This window comes from Apodemus sylvaticus, chromosome 3, assembly GCF_947179515.1.
Source record: "Apodemus sylvaticus chromosome 3, mApoSyl1.1, whole genome shotgun sequence".
NCBI classification, from domain to species: domain Eukaryota; kingdom Metazoa; phylum Chordata; class Mammalia; order Rodentia; family Muridae; genus Apodemus; species Apodemus sylvaticus.
The window spans coordinates 131,841,878-131,858,213 of NC_067474.1; positions in this window are offsets into that span (position 1 = coordinate 131,841,878).

Below are 16,336 nucleotides of genomic sequence, written 5' to 3' on the forward strand. Positions count from 1 at the left end.
CCAGGAATTCAAATCAGCTGGTACTACACCTGGATGGCAGTGGGATTCCCCAAGGAATACGTCTATAGAATACACACAGAGAGTATAGAGTGTGTATGTATGTCTGTGTGTGTCTCTGTGTGTTTGTGTGTCTGTGTGTATGAGTTTGTGTGCGCATTTGTGAGTGCATGCGTGTGTGAGTGTGAGTGATCATGTAACCTATCCATATATGGGATTAAAATCTTTCACCACGTGCTGCAGAGATGGCTCAGTGGTCAAGAGCACTGACTGGTCTTCTACAGGTCCTGAGTTCAATTCCCAACAAACCACAGGTTGACTCACAACCATCTGTAATGAAATCTGATATAAATCATATGTATATATATATATGAAATGCATACTACTTAAGAAATTATTCATCACAAAAAGACAGCTAAGCACAAAAGAAAGTAGGAATGTGGAAAGAGAAGCCATAGGCACACAGGAAATGTAGCAAATCGTAAAATTACATTTCTTCTTTTCAGTACAGACTTTAAGATGCAAATGAATTAAACTCTATAAATCAAAATCAGAAGTCAGCTGAATGGGTTCTCTTTTTTGTTTGTTTGTTTTTAGTTCATGTTTATGGGTGTGTGGCAGTGTGTCTGTATATGACAAAGGACAGAGTATGCTCTATACCCTGGGGTAGGTCTTACTATGGACGAATGGATGAACCAGCACGTGGATGCTGGGAATCCCACCTGTGTCTTCAGCAAGCAAGAGTGCTTTTAACCCCAGGAGCCACCACCCCTGAGTCCCACAGATTATAGGAAAGGTTCTCCACAGAAGCTACAACACTTCTAAACATTTGTGCATCTAGCAAATGACAAAATATATGAAAAACATTTCAAGAAAACCCGGGAAAACTGAAGGGAAAAACAGACAAGTCTGGAACAGCAGTTAGAGACGAATATTTTCCTTCAATTCTGTCTCTAAATAACCATATAGGCAAGGAAAGAGAGGGTTTGAACAACACAGGAACCCAATGTGACAGAAGTGTAGGGATTTTATCCCAGGGCAGTGTGGGGGGGCAGGGCAGAGGAGAGGCAAAGGGATCTCTTGAGTTCAACTCCACTCTGTTCTAAGAGGGAATTCCAGGCTAGCCAGGAGCTACCCAAAGAAACCCTGTCTAGAAAAACCAGTCAATCAAACAACCAAAGGAACAAATAAAAACAAAATAAAATCAATTAACAAACAACCAAGAACCTGCAATGTTAATGAAGGGACTGACCAGATTTTCAGTGTTTCTGAGCAGGAATTGTTTGGATTACAATCCCAACTCTCCAGGAGATGGAATCCGATGTAGGCAGCTGAAGGAGAGCTAGAAATTCAGGTCATTTGTTTCATTCAGAACTCAACCCATGAGAACAGTCACTTGGATCAAATCTAGAAGCTATAGGTTACTTGTGTTTGTGTTTGATTTTGTTATTCTGTTTTTATAAAGAATATGTTTTTATTAAGACACTTAACTTTTTCTTTCTTTCTTTCTTTTTTCTTTCCTTTTCTTTTCTTTTTCTTTTTTGTTTTTCTTTTTCTTTCTTTCTTTCTTTCTTTTTTTTTTGTTTGGTTTTTGGTTTTTTGGATTTGTTTTTTTTTTCCAGAGAGGGTTTTTCTGTATAGCTCTGGCTATCCTGAAACTCACTCTGTAGACCAGGCTGGCCTCGAACTCAGAAATCTGCCTGCCTCTGACTCCCAGAGTGCTGGGATTACAGGCATCCGCCACCACCGCCCGGCTTTTTCTTAACTTTATAAAAATATTTTTTATATGACCATTGAGGATTTGTACAATATTTTTTAAGATTTATTTATTTTATGTGAGTACATTGTCTTCCTCTTCAGACAAGCCAGAAAAGGGCATAGGGTCCCATTACATCCACCATGAGTTTGCAGGGAATTTAAATGAGGACCTGCAGGAAGAACAGGCAGTGTTCTTCACCACTGAACCATTTCTCCAGCGCTGTTTTTGTTTTTTGGGCCACAGCTTTTCTGAGTATCCCTGGCTGTCCCAAACTCGGCTTGCACAGCAGGCTGGCCTTGAACTCACAGACTTCTGTCTGCCTCTCTGCCTCTGGGGTGCTCCAGTTAAAGGCGTGCACCACAAGGAGTGGCTCTCTAGGTATTTCTTTATGACCTTCCTTCTCAACTTTCACATCTCAAGAAGACCACGGAAACACCGTCAAGGTAAGGGGGGAACAGGCCAGCGCACTTATCCCTTACACATATCCGGTGAAATCCAGCAAAGAGACCCCAAGGCAGTTCTCTGCCTCCCCAAAGCTTCAACACTTTATACAGTTCCTCAGTGGTGACCACCAACCATAACATTATTTCTGTTGCTACTTCATAACTATAATTTTTGCTACTGTAATGAATCGTAATGTAGCAGATATACAGGAATCTGATATGGGACCATTGTGAAAGGGCGGTTCAATCCTCAGGAAGAGTCTCAATACACGCATTAAAAGCCAGATCCCCAAGGCTTCTTGCATGCAAATTCAAAACTCCCGCGGTCCCAAGGGGTTGGTAGGTAGATACTCACTTCACTAGGCTCCTCCCCCGGAGGGGTGTGGTCAACAAAAGACCCCCATAAAAGTCCAAGCCAGTACTTCTGTTCTTCAGAAAGGGTTTCTCGCAGTCTGCCGAGATCACATTAGCTAGTGGTTACCATCGGAGTCCACCTCCTGCATCTGCTTGGGTAAGTCTCCAATCTCAGTGGGAAAGGTTACCAGTCTGGGCTGGAAGTTCTCAAGATGGGGAGGTCAGAAATGCTGTACTAAGGCAGAGAGAAGTATCTGAAGACATTCTATAAGGCACATGTATTTATGTTGAGAGACAAACACAGCCTGTGCTGGAACCAGTGGGGTGGAATTGTAATAAAAACAATTGTAACCATCACAGCTGTGTTTCAATATAGGATGCAGTTCCAGCTCAGCCCTGAAGCAGGCCTTGAAGGTGTCCTGAATGCCAGGACTCAGGAGCCAGATGGACACCAGTAGGAGAGTATATATGGTGACTACAACTCAAGTCCCATAATTAAAAATTAAATTTTTAAATTAAAACTTAATTTAAATTAAATTTTATTATATAATTTTAAATTAAATTTTTTAATTTAATAAAGTAAATAAATCTTTAATTTTAAAAAGATTTATATAATGTATGAGTTGTGGCTGTTTTCAGACACACCAGAAGAGGCCATCAGATTCCATTACAGATGGTTGTGATCCACCATGTGGTTGCTGGGAATTGGACTCAGGACTTCTGAAAGAGCAGTCAGTGCTCCTAACCCCTGAGCCTTCTCTCCAGTCCTAACAACTGTGATTTTTTTAAGCCCAGCCTTGTCTATAGAAGGAGTTTCCAGCCAGTTAAGGTCTGTCTCAAAATAAGAAATTTAAAACAATAAAATGAAGCCAGGCATGGTGGCACTTGCCCTAATCCCTGTACTACAGAGGGGAGTCAGAGGCGAAGTGCATCAAGAGCAGCCTGATCCACCTAGTAGACTTCAGGGCAGCCAGGGCTCCTAGACAGACACTGGCTCAAAAAACACTTCAAAATTACATAACTGGCAGCATTTTTTGTTGTTGGTTGTGGTTGTTGAGGTGGTTTTGTTCGTGGGTTTTGTTTGATTCAGTTTGGTTGATTGGTTTTGTTTTTTGCTTTGCTTGTTTGTTTTTGGTTATAAGGTCTCTTTTTATAAGAATTCACTCTGTAAACCACCTTGGCCTAGAACTCACAGAAATACACCTACTTCTGCCTTTCCAGTGCTGAGATCTGTGCCACCAGGCCTGGCCTCTAAAAGTCATAGTTTTAATGGTCCTGTCCAGGTGTTCAGACCCATTTGCATTGCTGAGGGCCTGTAGGTTAGAGACCAGAGACAGTACTTTTATGTGCACCAGGATTCCTTCCTGGCTTCTCTGCGTCCTCAGATACTGATCCGGTTCTGGCAGGTTCTCTTTGGACAAATTAGAGGCATTGCCCTAGGGTGGCTTCCAGCATGGCTGCCTGGGAATGATTGTGGAGTCATGGGACAGGAAGTTTAAGATGCACTTCTGGAGCCAAGCAGTGGTGGCACACGCCTGTAATCCCAGCACTTGGGAGGCTGAGGCAACCGGATTTCTGAGTTCGAGGCCAGCCTGGTCTACAGAGTGAGTTCCAGGACAGCCAGGGTTATAGAGAGAAACCTTGTCTCGAAAAAAAGATTCTCTTCTGATATGTGTTTTAAAATATTTATCTTTGCTTGTAATATGTATTTATAATATATATATTTTATATATTATATACTTGTCTGCGTTTCTTGCCAAAAGAGAGTTAGGTCCCCTTGGCGTGGAGGCTTTTATGAGCCACACATACAAAAACATCCTCAAAATAGCTCTTAACCAGTGAGCCATATGCCCCTTGCGCCATAGAGGTCTGTTGGTTTGGAATATTTATGCTGTATTTTTTGGTTGTCAAGTTTGGTTTTATGTTTGTTTGTTTGTTTGTTTATTTTGGAACTAGGTTTCTTTGTGTAGCTCTGGCTGTCCTGGAACTCACTGTGTAGACCAGGCTAGCTGGAACTCAGAGATCCTCCAGGCGCTGCCTCTGGAGTGCTGGGGTTAAAGGCTTGAGCCACCACCCTTCACTTTACCTTAATTTCCCACACAGCCTGCCCCACCCCAAACTGCCACCCCTCCCCCATGCTTCTCATAATTTTTTTTAATGTGTTCAAACACTTTTGGTTGACAGTGGTGCTGTTTTCCTTTAATGCCAGCACTAGCGAGGCAGAGGCAAGCGAGGCAAATCCCTGAGTTCAAGGCCAGCATGATCAACAGGATTAGTTTCAGGATGGCCAGGGCTAGAGAAACCCTGCCTTGAAAAACAAAACAGATGAAATAAATAATAATAATAAATTAATTTAAAAGTAGTAAAACAACAACATCAAAAAAAAACAACTACAAAGGTGGTTTAGAATATGAATAGCAGGGGTGGTGTTCCACTCTTTCACTCACTCAGCCATCTGGAGGCAGAGACACACAGATCTATGAGTTTGAGTTAAGCCTCTTGGACAGAATGAGTTTCAGGACAGCTAGGGCTCTACAGTGAAGCTCTGTCTCAAAAAACACCCAGTAATAATAAGAAGAACAACAATAAGAATTCTTATTATTGTACTTATAATAATAAATAATAATAAGCTGTAATGACAATTTTTCTCCCGCTGTTGCTGGGCCTTTCTGTTTGTTAGTTCGTTTGTTTTGAGATAGGATCTCTCTATTTAGTCCTGACTGCTCTGGAACTCCTTGCTCCACATAGACCAGGAAGGCCTGGAACTCACAGCAATGTTTTGGCCTCTGCCTCCCAAGTGCATTCGCCTCCAACTCTCAGCTTGCTCTTGACCTTTGAGACAAGACCTCCCTGTGTGGCTCTGCTAGGACTATCCTAGGGAATCACTTTTCCTCCTTCCCCTCTCCCACTGCACCTCAGGAGACCAGCATTCTCCTGTGTGGCTCTGTAGAGGACAGATCTCAGGATGGTCTCTTCCCCTGCAGTCCTTCAGGAATCATGTCTGCAGCACACCCAGGTGTTTCTTTCCACTGTCAATCCTGAATCTGAATTACCCATTCATTTGATGATAGACCGACTCCTAGATACATTTCACAGTTTGGTACAGTAAAGCAAGCCCCTGTGTGTCATCCCTGTTTTCTAAGGCAGTTGTGACATTTTAAATTTCTATGTTTCTTTTGGTTTTTCAAGACTGTTTCACTGTAGCCCAGCTTTCCTGAAACTCTGTAAACTAGGCTGGCCTAGAACTCATAGGTCAACCCTCTGCCTCCTGAATGCTGGGATTAACAGCGCTAACCACCATCACCATTCTGGCCCTCATTTACAGCTCTAGTGGTATGCAAGAATTCTGCCTCTCTACAGCTCAACAACACTAGTTACTAGTTGGGGGCCCCTCTTTGAAAATACTACCCAGCTGGGGCTGGAGAGATGGCTCAGTGGTTAACAGCACTGATGGTTCTTCTGAATGTCCCGAGTTCAAATCCCAGCAGCACAGAGTGGCTCACAACCATCTATAATGAGATATGACTCCCTATTCCAGTATATGAAGACAGCTACATTATAATCACATGTAATACATTTTTAATAAAAAATAAAAATCACTCATCCAATAATTATCTGCTCTCTCTCCTTTCCCTTTCCTATGCTGATATTGGGCCCCCTTTCACCGCCCTCTTATTAATTCATGTAACTTGAGTAATGTTTTGGGGTCCTTGGCCGCTGTGTGTGTGAGCTGTTGCATTTTGAACCTAGGGCTTCTACCAACAAGCTGTGATGGATTCCCTAGCCTTCCGTCCTTTGGTGAGATGCTGGGGTTGAATACAGGGCTTCAGTGTGATGTAGGCAATGCTGGCCTACCACTGAGCGACAGTCTCCAACCTTTTAATTTATTCGTTTATGGTTGTTGTTATTATTTGAATTTTCCAGAGGAGTTCTCTGTGTGGTCCTGGCTACCCTGGAACAGACATTGCAGAGACCAATCTCAGGTGCATCTATCTGCCTCCTGAGTGTTGGGACCATGTGGCATGTGACACCACTGCACGGCTATTTATTTATTTATTTATTTATTTATTTGGATTTGTTTTTCTTTTTCTTCTCTTTTTTTCTTTTTCTTTTTCTTTTCTTTCTTTCTTTCTTTCTTCTTTTTTTTTTTTTTTTTTTTTTTTTGAGACAGGGTTTATCTGTGTAGCCCTGGCTATCCTGAAACTCACTCTATAGACCAGGCTGGCTTCGAACTCAGAAATCTGCCTGCCTCTGCCTCCCAGAATGCTGAGATTAGAGTTGAGTGCCACCACCAGCCAGCATCTATTTATTTTTAATCACAATCTTTTGAATGTTCTTATTGTTTGTTGGTTTTTTCGTTGGTTTTTAAAAAGGGTTTCTCAGTTGCCCTGTCTGTCCTAGAACTAGCTCCATAGAACACACTGGTGTCAAATTCAGGTATCCCATTCCTTTGTATCTGGGAAAACCCTGGAATAATGCTTGAATGATGTGAAGACATTCTTAGGAGGGTGAACTAGTCACAGACCTGAACTGCCATTGTGGAAACGGTCATTTTGGAGATACTTAACACGTAGTAACAAAAGTAGGAGTGGCACCTGTGTTTTCCATCCTTTGGGTCACGTTAGGCTTTTCCTCCATTTCTTAGAGAATCTAGAAAGTTAATGAGCAAGCTCACAAGTGGACGACCTGGTCTTTCTCTTGTAGCACTTGCAAATTTTTTTAAAACAATCTTTTTGCCAGCTACCATAAATCCCATATGGATTGTATAGACACACATATATATTTCCCCAGGATTTTTTTTTTAAAAAATACATGACAATCTCTCCAGTCTCTCCAACCAATCTTTTGTTCTAAATAGCACAAGTAGACTTTGAACCTACAATCTTCTTGCTTCAACCTTCCAAGTCGCTGGAACTGTAGGACTGTCACCTGAGGTGGTTTCTTCACTGTGTGCCACAGTGCATCTGTGTAGGGAAAAGGACAACATACAAGAACTGGTTTCCTTCTGTCTCTCTGTGGGTTTCAGGTTTAAATGACAATGCTTTACCCACTTGCCATCCTGCCAGCCTCCTTCCTCCCTTTCCATTTACAAATAGGTTCACCAAGTCTGCTGATCTTTAAAAAAAAAAAAAAACTATCCATTTTTATTTCCACTGACTTTTCTCTATTGGCTCTGCTCTAATCTTATTTCCTTCCTCCAAACACTTTGGAGTTTATTTTATTCCTATGACCCCAATTGTCAATATCGGGAGCTTGCTGTTTCATGTTTCTGGGCTTTTAATGCATTTGTAGCCATACAGTAGAGTGTGCCCTACAGGGAGCAGTTTCTCCTTAAAGCAGCAATAGCCATGACTCCTGTGTCCCTAGTGACTGGTAGAATTGTTACATAATTCCTTCAAAAGCTAATTTACTCATTTAACTGGGGCTCTTCTGAAATGTTTAGAGAGCCTCTTTTGAGTAAGAAAAGATGGTGGGATGGGTTAGCTTGCCATCTGTGAGGGGCAGTGTAAGGAACAGGACTTAAGGTGGTGTCATTGACCTTCTGGTTTTTCTTCCTAGGTGATTACAACTGAAAATCCAGTCACACAAAAAGTTTAACTCCAACCTCCAAACATCTGAGGTGCTTCAGTTTGTCCCAAGTCTTCCTGACACACAAGGAAAGGTTACAAGCTCGAGCTTAGTTTCAGGTTTTGGAGCCTCTCACAGCCCCTGTGAAGGACACACAGTGCAAGTCAGTCCAGAGTCATGACTTCCTGCAGTTCCACAGTGATGACCTCTGACTATTCTACTATCCCCCAGTCAGTCTCAACAGCACAGCCTGCAAAAGCCCTTAATATACCCCTTGCAGAGCCAGCTAAGGCTGGTCCTGTTGGACAAGAAGCTATGCCTGTTGTCCAGATGATCTCCACGGAGGGCTCACACCTGACAGATGTCAATGATAGCTCCAAGTCCTTACTCACTGGATACCAGATGACAGCAGCCATGGAAAACAAGGGGACCATTTCTATTGAAGAGAACCAGAACAACTCCCTTCATGATAATCAGCTAGCAACTGTTACTGAGGGCTCCATGTTGAACTTCAATGCTGACCAAACCTCATTTGAAGACTGTCCATTCATTTCCTGGGATGACCAAGCCTCCTACGGGGGTCAGATGGTGACTTCCAGTGCTGATCAGATTTACCATGGGCATCAGAATGTGGCCTTCAATAGGGAGCAGAATGTCTATAGAAGTCTGGTGACCACTGGCAGTGGTCACCAGACAAACTTTAGGGATCAGATGACAACCTACACTGACCAGAATGTCTACAGAGATAAGATGAGTGGTGATCAGATCTACTATAATGATCAAATGACAGTTCCCAATGGAATCCAGACTCTCCATGGGGGTCAACCAGTGCCCCATGATTCTAACCAGACTCTCTATGGGGGTCAGACAATGCCTTTTGATACGAACCAGACTCTCTATGGGAGTCAGCCAATGCCCCTTGATTCTAACCAGACTGTCTATGGAGGCCAACAAATGCCCCATGATTCTAACCAGATTCTCTATGGGGGTCAGAAAATGCATTTTGATACTTCCCAGACTGTCTATGGGGGTGAAAAAATGCCACATGATTCTAACCAGACTCTCTATGGGGGTCAGACAATACCTCTTGATACTAACCAGTCTCTCTGTAGAAATCAAATGAAAATCTCCACTGATGACTTCACCTATGGGACTCTGATGACACTCCCTAAGGGTAACCAAACTTTCTATGGCAGTCAGATGACAACTGCCAATGTTGAGCAGATAGTCTATGGGTTTCAGAAAATGTCCCTCAGTGGTAACCAGGCTCTCCATAGAAGTCAGAAGACCACTCCCAGTGATGAGCCAACCTTTGATGGAAACTCGATGACACCCTGTGATGGTAACCAAAGTCTCTATGGAGGTCAAAGGACAATCCACAATGGAGACCAGGCCTTCTATGAGAGTCAACCAATGATTCCCAGCACTAATGTATCTTACTACAGGGCTCAGAGAACTGATGTCCAGAATCTCTGTGGAAGTCCGAGGACAACCCCCAGAGATAATCAGACCTTCTACGGATACCATAGGACAACCATGGATGGTAACCTAACCCTCTGTGGGGGACAGACAACAACCCCCAATGGTGAGCAGACCTTCTACGACATGCAGATGACAACCTCCAGTGGGGACCAGACCAGTAATCCAGGATTGATGATGTCCCTTGACAGTAGCCAGATGCCCTATGATGACAGAAGCTTATACCATTCAAACTCACACTTGGACCCAGGACAGCCCTCAGCAAGCTCTTCAAACTTTCCTGTGCTACCAGGAAATCTCCCAGAGAGGAAGAAGAGCCTCAGGACTCAGAACCAAAAGAAAGGGAAGGCCCACATCTGCCCTAAATGTGGAAAGTCTTTTTCAAAATCTTGCCATCTCAAATGCCATGAACGCATTCACACTGGTGAGTGAGGATCTGTCTGTTCGTGGTGGTTGGGAGGAAAGTGGCTACACATCTGCCTTTATAAAAGTTTGACACTTATTTGAGATTATTGCCACTTCCTGGAGCTCTGCCTCTCCAGAAATCTTTTGGGAAGGGTGGCATGTTTGAAGGTGGATTGAGAGGTTTTATTGATAATCCTGGCTGTAGGGGTAGTGTCTCATGTGCTCCAGCCTTCTGTGGTGACCTTTGCACTGCATGATGGGATAAGTGGTGTATCAATTTGTTCCCTTGTGGAGGTTTCTGCCTCCTTTCCAGAGATGAGTGCTTGCCATGCCATCTCCCTGGTCATGAACAGCCAGGTCCAAGAAATCCTACCACCTGAGTCTCCAGGGACAGAGGACTATTGACCATGTTTATTTCAGACTCTGCTTTCCCTCTTTCGGGACTCTCTTCTAGGACCATCTTCCTTGTCACTCACTCTTTCATTGGCTTTCTTTTTCATCCCTTCCTTGCCTCCTCTTTTCCTGTTTTTCTCTTTCTTCCTATCCTTGAAGTTCTCCTTTACCCTCCAACTCTTCTTCCTACCCAGCTTGTCCTTTTACTTCTGGTCCTCCCTGTCCATCTTGTTTAACTTGTGCTCTGACACTCTGGAGTCTGGGCCCATCTTCACCTGACTGTAATGAGCATCTCTTTGTCTCCGATACAGGGGAAAAGCCCTACAACTGCAAATTCCCGAAATGCACATGGGCATTCAAGCGCTCAGATGAGCTCTCCCGCCACATGAGGAAGCACACTAGACAATTGACCTTTGAGTGTGAATTCTGCCCCAACGCCTACACACGAAAGGACAACTTAAAGTCGCATCTAAAACGATGCCACCAGCCGGGTGGTGGTAGCACATGCCTTTAATCATAGCACTTGGGAGGTGGATTTCGGAGTTGGAGGCCAGCCTGGTCTACAGAGTGAGTTCCAGAACAGCCAGGGCTACACAGAGAAACCCTGTCTTGAAAAACAAAAAACAAACAAACAAACAAACAAAAATTCCAGGAGAGGGAAACTCACTTGAAGTGTAAATAAAGAATATATTGAATAAAATAACAATGATAATAATAATAATATTAATTGACTACTTTAAATGATTTTCAAAAGTTTTAGGAGATGTTTATTGGCTAAGACCTTACCTTAAGCTTACCAGAGGAGAACTTAAACCTCTGATATTTTCAAGGGGGATGCAAATCCTAATTCCCCTTGACAATTAACTGATGAGGGATGAATAGCTTTGAAGAAAGAAGAGGAAGCTGTTAGCCAACAGCAGATCTGTTATATAGACTGTGATCAACTGTTGGCTGTTCACTTCATTGCTAATTTCTCATGTGCCCATAGCAGTTCTTTGGCAAAAGAGACCATTAGCATGGAATCATCTTTCTAAGTATCCGAGTAAATATTTACTACCCTATTATGAAGATGTTGCTGGGTTAATAGAGAATTGTAAGAAAGAATCCCAGACGTATATTGGGAAAGAAACTGCTGAAATATTTTATTCCTTACTCCAAACAGCAATTAAATTGTTTATTGTAGAATACTGATAGTTGGCCTATCGCATGTACAAATTTCTTAGGCAAAATTGATAATCATTATCCAAAAGACAAGTTGTTACAGTTTTCCTCTATGCATGATTTTATGTTTTCTGTAAATTTATGTATGCACCCCATAGAAAATCTTCTTACTGTATTTATTGACGCCTCATCTAATGGGAAGGGAGCATGTGAGATTGGATCACATATTCACTCTCTTGGAGTTTCCCCCAACTTCAGGACAAATAAGTGAACTATCTGCCAGAGACACTGTTTTGGAAATGTTCAAAAATCAAGTTTTTAATTTATATACTGATAGCCAATATATATCTCATGGTTTATGATTGCTTGAAACTTCCTATTTTAGATACTTCTAATTCTCAAATTTTGTAATTATGCAAATAAAACTCACTCTAAGAGAAGGTACTATTTCTTAACATTATAGGTCATTTAAGAGCTCAAACTGTATTGCTGGGTGCCCTTGGGGCAATGCCACTGCAGATTTCTGTATGAGGCAGATTATAGGCCATACACAGGAACAATTAGCCAAACAATCTCAATCTCTACATCACCAAAATAGAAATAGCTTGAGACAACAATTGAGTTTGTTTTTCCAGCAGGACATGGGCTAGACCTGTTGTACCCCCAGCACAGATGTGGCACCTGTGTAGCATAGATTTCACGGGGTCCCCAACAAATGGAGTGAGGGTTATTCCCAGTCTTACAGAGTGTGACAGGAATCCTTGGGATGGGGAGATCTCAGTGTCTTTTCCCTGGCTTGGCCACTGAGGCTTGCTATGCTGTCTCCAGTTAGTTCATGAGCAGCACAAATTATTTTTCTCTCTTTAAAGGTCTGTGTGCAGTCCAGTGTGTGGTCTCTTTTACTCATTTATTTGAGGTACTTTGAAAGTATTTTCCACTCAGGACCCTTAAGAGAGGGGCAGACCATAGATGCCTGGGACTACAGTTGTCCTGAGAAACATTTGAGGATCTTGGCCAACTCACTCTCAATACAGAACCACCACAATTACACCAATGACACTTTTGAAGTCCTGGCTGTCCTAGAACTCACTTCGTAAACCAGGTCTGCATTGAACTCAAGAGACCTGCCTGCATCTGCTTCCTAACACCCAAACACAATGGCATTTTTAATACCATGTTGTGAATATTTTTTAAAAAATGAACATCTATACAATCCCAGTGCCCAGGACCATGCAATCAGGAGTGGAGATGGCCACCCAGAACAACATCCTGGGATTCCTTCCACACAGTGAGAGGAGGCCAAAACACAGTACAACCTCCAGAGTTTTCCCCCACAGAGGCCAAATGAGGCAGAGAGGAGGAAGCCTCTCATTGCCCAGGAATGAGAAGAGAAAAAGAGAAGCAGACTGGAGTGGAGAGAAGGAAGACAGCTAGGACATGTGGAAAAGAGAGCTTGACCATGCATGGTGAGGAGGCAGGTGGACAAACACACAGCCTGGGAGCACCATCTATGAAAAGGACTAGCTGGTAGCTAGTTCAGGACAGTTCTCTGATGGACTTGGACAGATCCTGTTTGTCCCCCTTCCTCAGGATCATAACTAGAATGCCCTCAGTGCAGCATCTGGATAACCGGGTATGGGTCCAAACACTCGAGGCTTGTTTTGGCAACAGGGTCCCAGACCAGAGCACAGTAGGACCACACAGTGACTCAGCACTGGTATGCTAATGAGGTGCACCTTAGTTCTCCTATCACAATGCAACACGCCCCTAAGCGAGGGCTGCTGAGCTATATAAGGGAGTCAAAAGACAGGCTCAGGGGGCCCCATGTTGGAGAAGAAAAGCAAGGTCCTGAATAAAGCACTGCAGAGAAGAACCTGGTCCTGTCACGTCTTTCCTTGTGGGACGATGTTGGGTGCGACATTTGGTGGCCCTTCCGGGGAAGGTTCAGAACTCTCAGCTTCAGGAGCGGTACCAGTATGTTCCCTGGGGAAGTAGGGATGATAAAGTTCGCCAGAGGGGCGGTGATAAAGTTTGCCGGCCCGGCAACAAGTTAGAGCATATGAAACACTATCTGTTGCTCGCAATACTGGCACCCACTGTGGCAGTTGCAGCACTGATATTGTTCCTGCTCTGTGAGTGTCACGAGACCCCAGAAGAATGCACATATAAAAGAGCGGTGCGAGACACCTGTGCTAACGCGTGTGTAGGTAAACATGGCCACAGGATGGGAAATTCTACCAGCCACCGATATTTGTGTCGCTAAAAGAGTTGTTAAACACCAGGGGGATTAAGCTTGGCCAAAAGAATCTGCAGTGTTTCATAGAATCCTGTGAAGCGGTGGCCCCATGGTTCGCTGTTTCTGGTAACCTATCTGTTGCCTCATGGGATAAACTTGGTAAAGATCTTGACAGGGCATGGGAGAAAAAGAACCTTAAACCAGACATGCCGCCCATTTGGAGGCTGGTTAGAGCTTGTCTAGAAGACAAAAACTGTGAGGAGGCAAAGAAACTAGGGAATAAGGCCCTGCAGGAACATCGGGAAAGCCAGTCAGAAAGAGAAAGTGAAACTAACAGATCTAAAAGGAAAGGGAAGCACAAGGAAAGGGAAACCTCCCCGTTTCGCTTATATCCCTCCCTGGAAATTTTTAGCTCTGATGATAGGTCAGAACAAGACAGTCTAGATGAGGAGGAAGAACAAGAATTAGAGGAGGAGGCTTTTGAATACGACAGGCACCACCACCCACAAGTTAATTTAGCTACACAAAAAGGGAAGGGCAGCAGCAAACTGATACCCTTCGCTCCACCTCCATATAGAGAGGAAAAGCCTTCTGTTAAACGCTTATTCTGTCCTGATACATGGAGGACCACATGCAGAGAATTAAGTTTGGCCCTCCCGGTCATGGAGGGCGAGGACGGGACGCGTTATCACCAGGCTCTTGAGTTTAAACATATTAAAGACATGGCTGAATTGGTACGTACCTACGGTATCACTGCAGCTTACACAGTTACCCAATTGGAGAGCCTGGCACGTACCGCTCTCACGCCTACAGATTGGCAGCAGCTGGCAAACTCACAAAATCGGTCAGCAGCTGAGCAACATTCGCTTCAGTGCCCTCAATCGACAGAAATGGTAAAATGGAAAGATATATTGTCCAATCAATGGCTTGTCCAAGATCCCATCATAACGAGATCAAGGGGAGCTGTTTGTGTTTTCCCGCAGGACAGGAACGATCCCATTTGGGTGCTGGAGCCACTGACGAGGAAAGTGAACCTCCAAGAGAGTGGAGAAGATGCTGAGACTTTAGTACTCATGGATATTGATCCTGATACTTCGTCTCCCCCTAGGGATGACAGAGAAGCTCACACTTTGGGCCATAGCAAAAACCTGGCCCATACCACTCCCTGTCCAAAGCCTTTTCCTGGGTCAAGGAGTGGGCAGGGATGTTAGCCATGGCCGCCCTTATGTGCTTAGCAGCCGTTATTTGTTTATGGTGCTTCTGTCATGTCAGACGAGAACAAATTGCACATAAAGCCATGGTCTACCAAGCACCCGTAGCCATGGACTCTAATGAGGATGTTTCTATCTGGCTTGCCTCCCTAACAAATTGATAGCCTTCGCCCCAGGGTATGCCTCAAACCAACTAACTTCCAACGACACCCCAAGACAGGCAACTTCTCAACACTTGGACCAACCTAGGACATGGGGCCTAGTGGGCGAGAGGGTAACCCTTCCATGGGTAAGACCACGTGGGGACTGAGATGACCTAAGACACGGGTCGTGGGTTACCACCTTCCAGGCAACCTGATTAGCCCCGGCAAGGGACAGCATCAATAAAATAAAATGGGGGGAGATGTGGGAAGCCACTTTATCCAGCACCATTGCAAGACGGCGCTTTCAGGAAAATTTTAGTCCTGGTAAACAACTCTGGTGCATGTGCGCTACAACAACACAGTGACTCAGTACTGGTATGGTAATGAGGTGCACCTTAGTTCTCCTATCACAATGCAACACGCCCCTAAGCAAGGGCTGCTGGGCTATATAAGGGCAGCAAAAGACAGGCTCGGGGCCCTGTGTTGGAGAAGAAAAGCAAGGTCCTGAATAAAACACAGCAGAGAAGAACCTGGTCCTGTCCCGTCTTTCCTTGCGGGACGAGGTCGGGCACAACATATGTGGGGAATAAAAGAGTCATGGAAGGCAGAGGGATCGAGGAAACTTGGTTGGGTGGGGAGTGAAAGGGGAGGGTCAGGTGGGGAGAGGAGAGAGGGCCAAAGGCCCATGAGAAAGAAGTGACAGAAGAGACCCTGGGCTGGGCAGGAGAGGGAATTGATGCCAGTCAATACAGCCGAGATAGAACAGATTTGTCCTTCTGTCCAAAGGGCACTTGAGACAACTTTTCTCCTTTAGAGAAATATTGAAGTCATCCACTAAAAGGATTTACTTTATCACCCAGTCAGTCCTAGGTATTAGGAAAAAGTCATAAAAATTTAAAAAAATTAAGGGTCTAGTAGGTCCTAGCTACTGCAGGTTGCTTAAAGGATGTTTAACAACACAGAGCAGCTTGGGAGACAAGAACTTGTCCATAAACTGAAAACCACACCCACCTTCTCATTATGAGACACATGGCCAATTGCAGATACCCAGCAACATTCAGTTGCCTTGCCCTCTGTGAAAAGAATATGCACCTCCTAGCTGAGAGTTCTGCCTTCAATCACAAGAGACAGTTGGTCTGTGTCTCAGACAGACAACAAAGATTCCCAGGGGTGAGCACAAACCAACC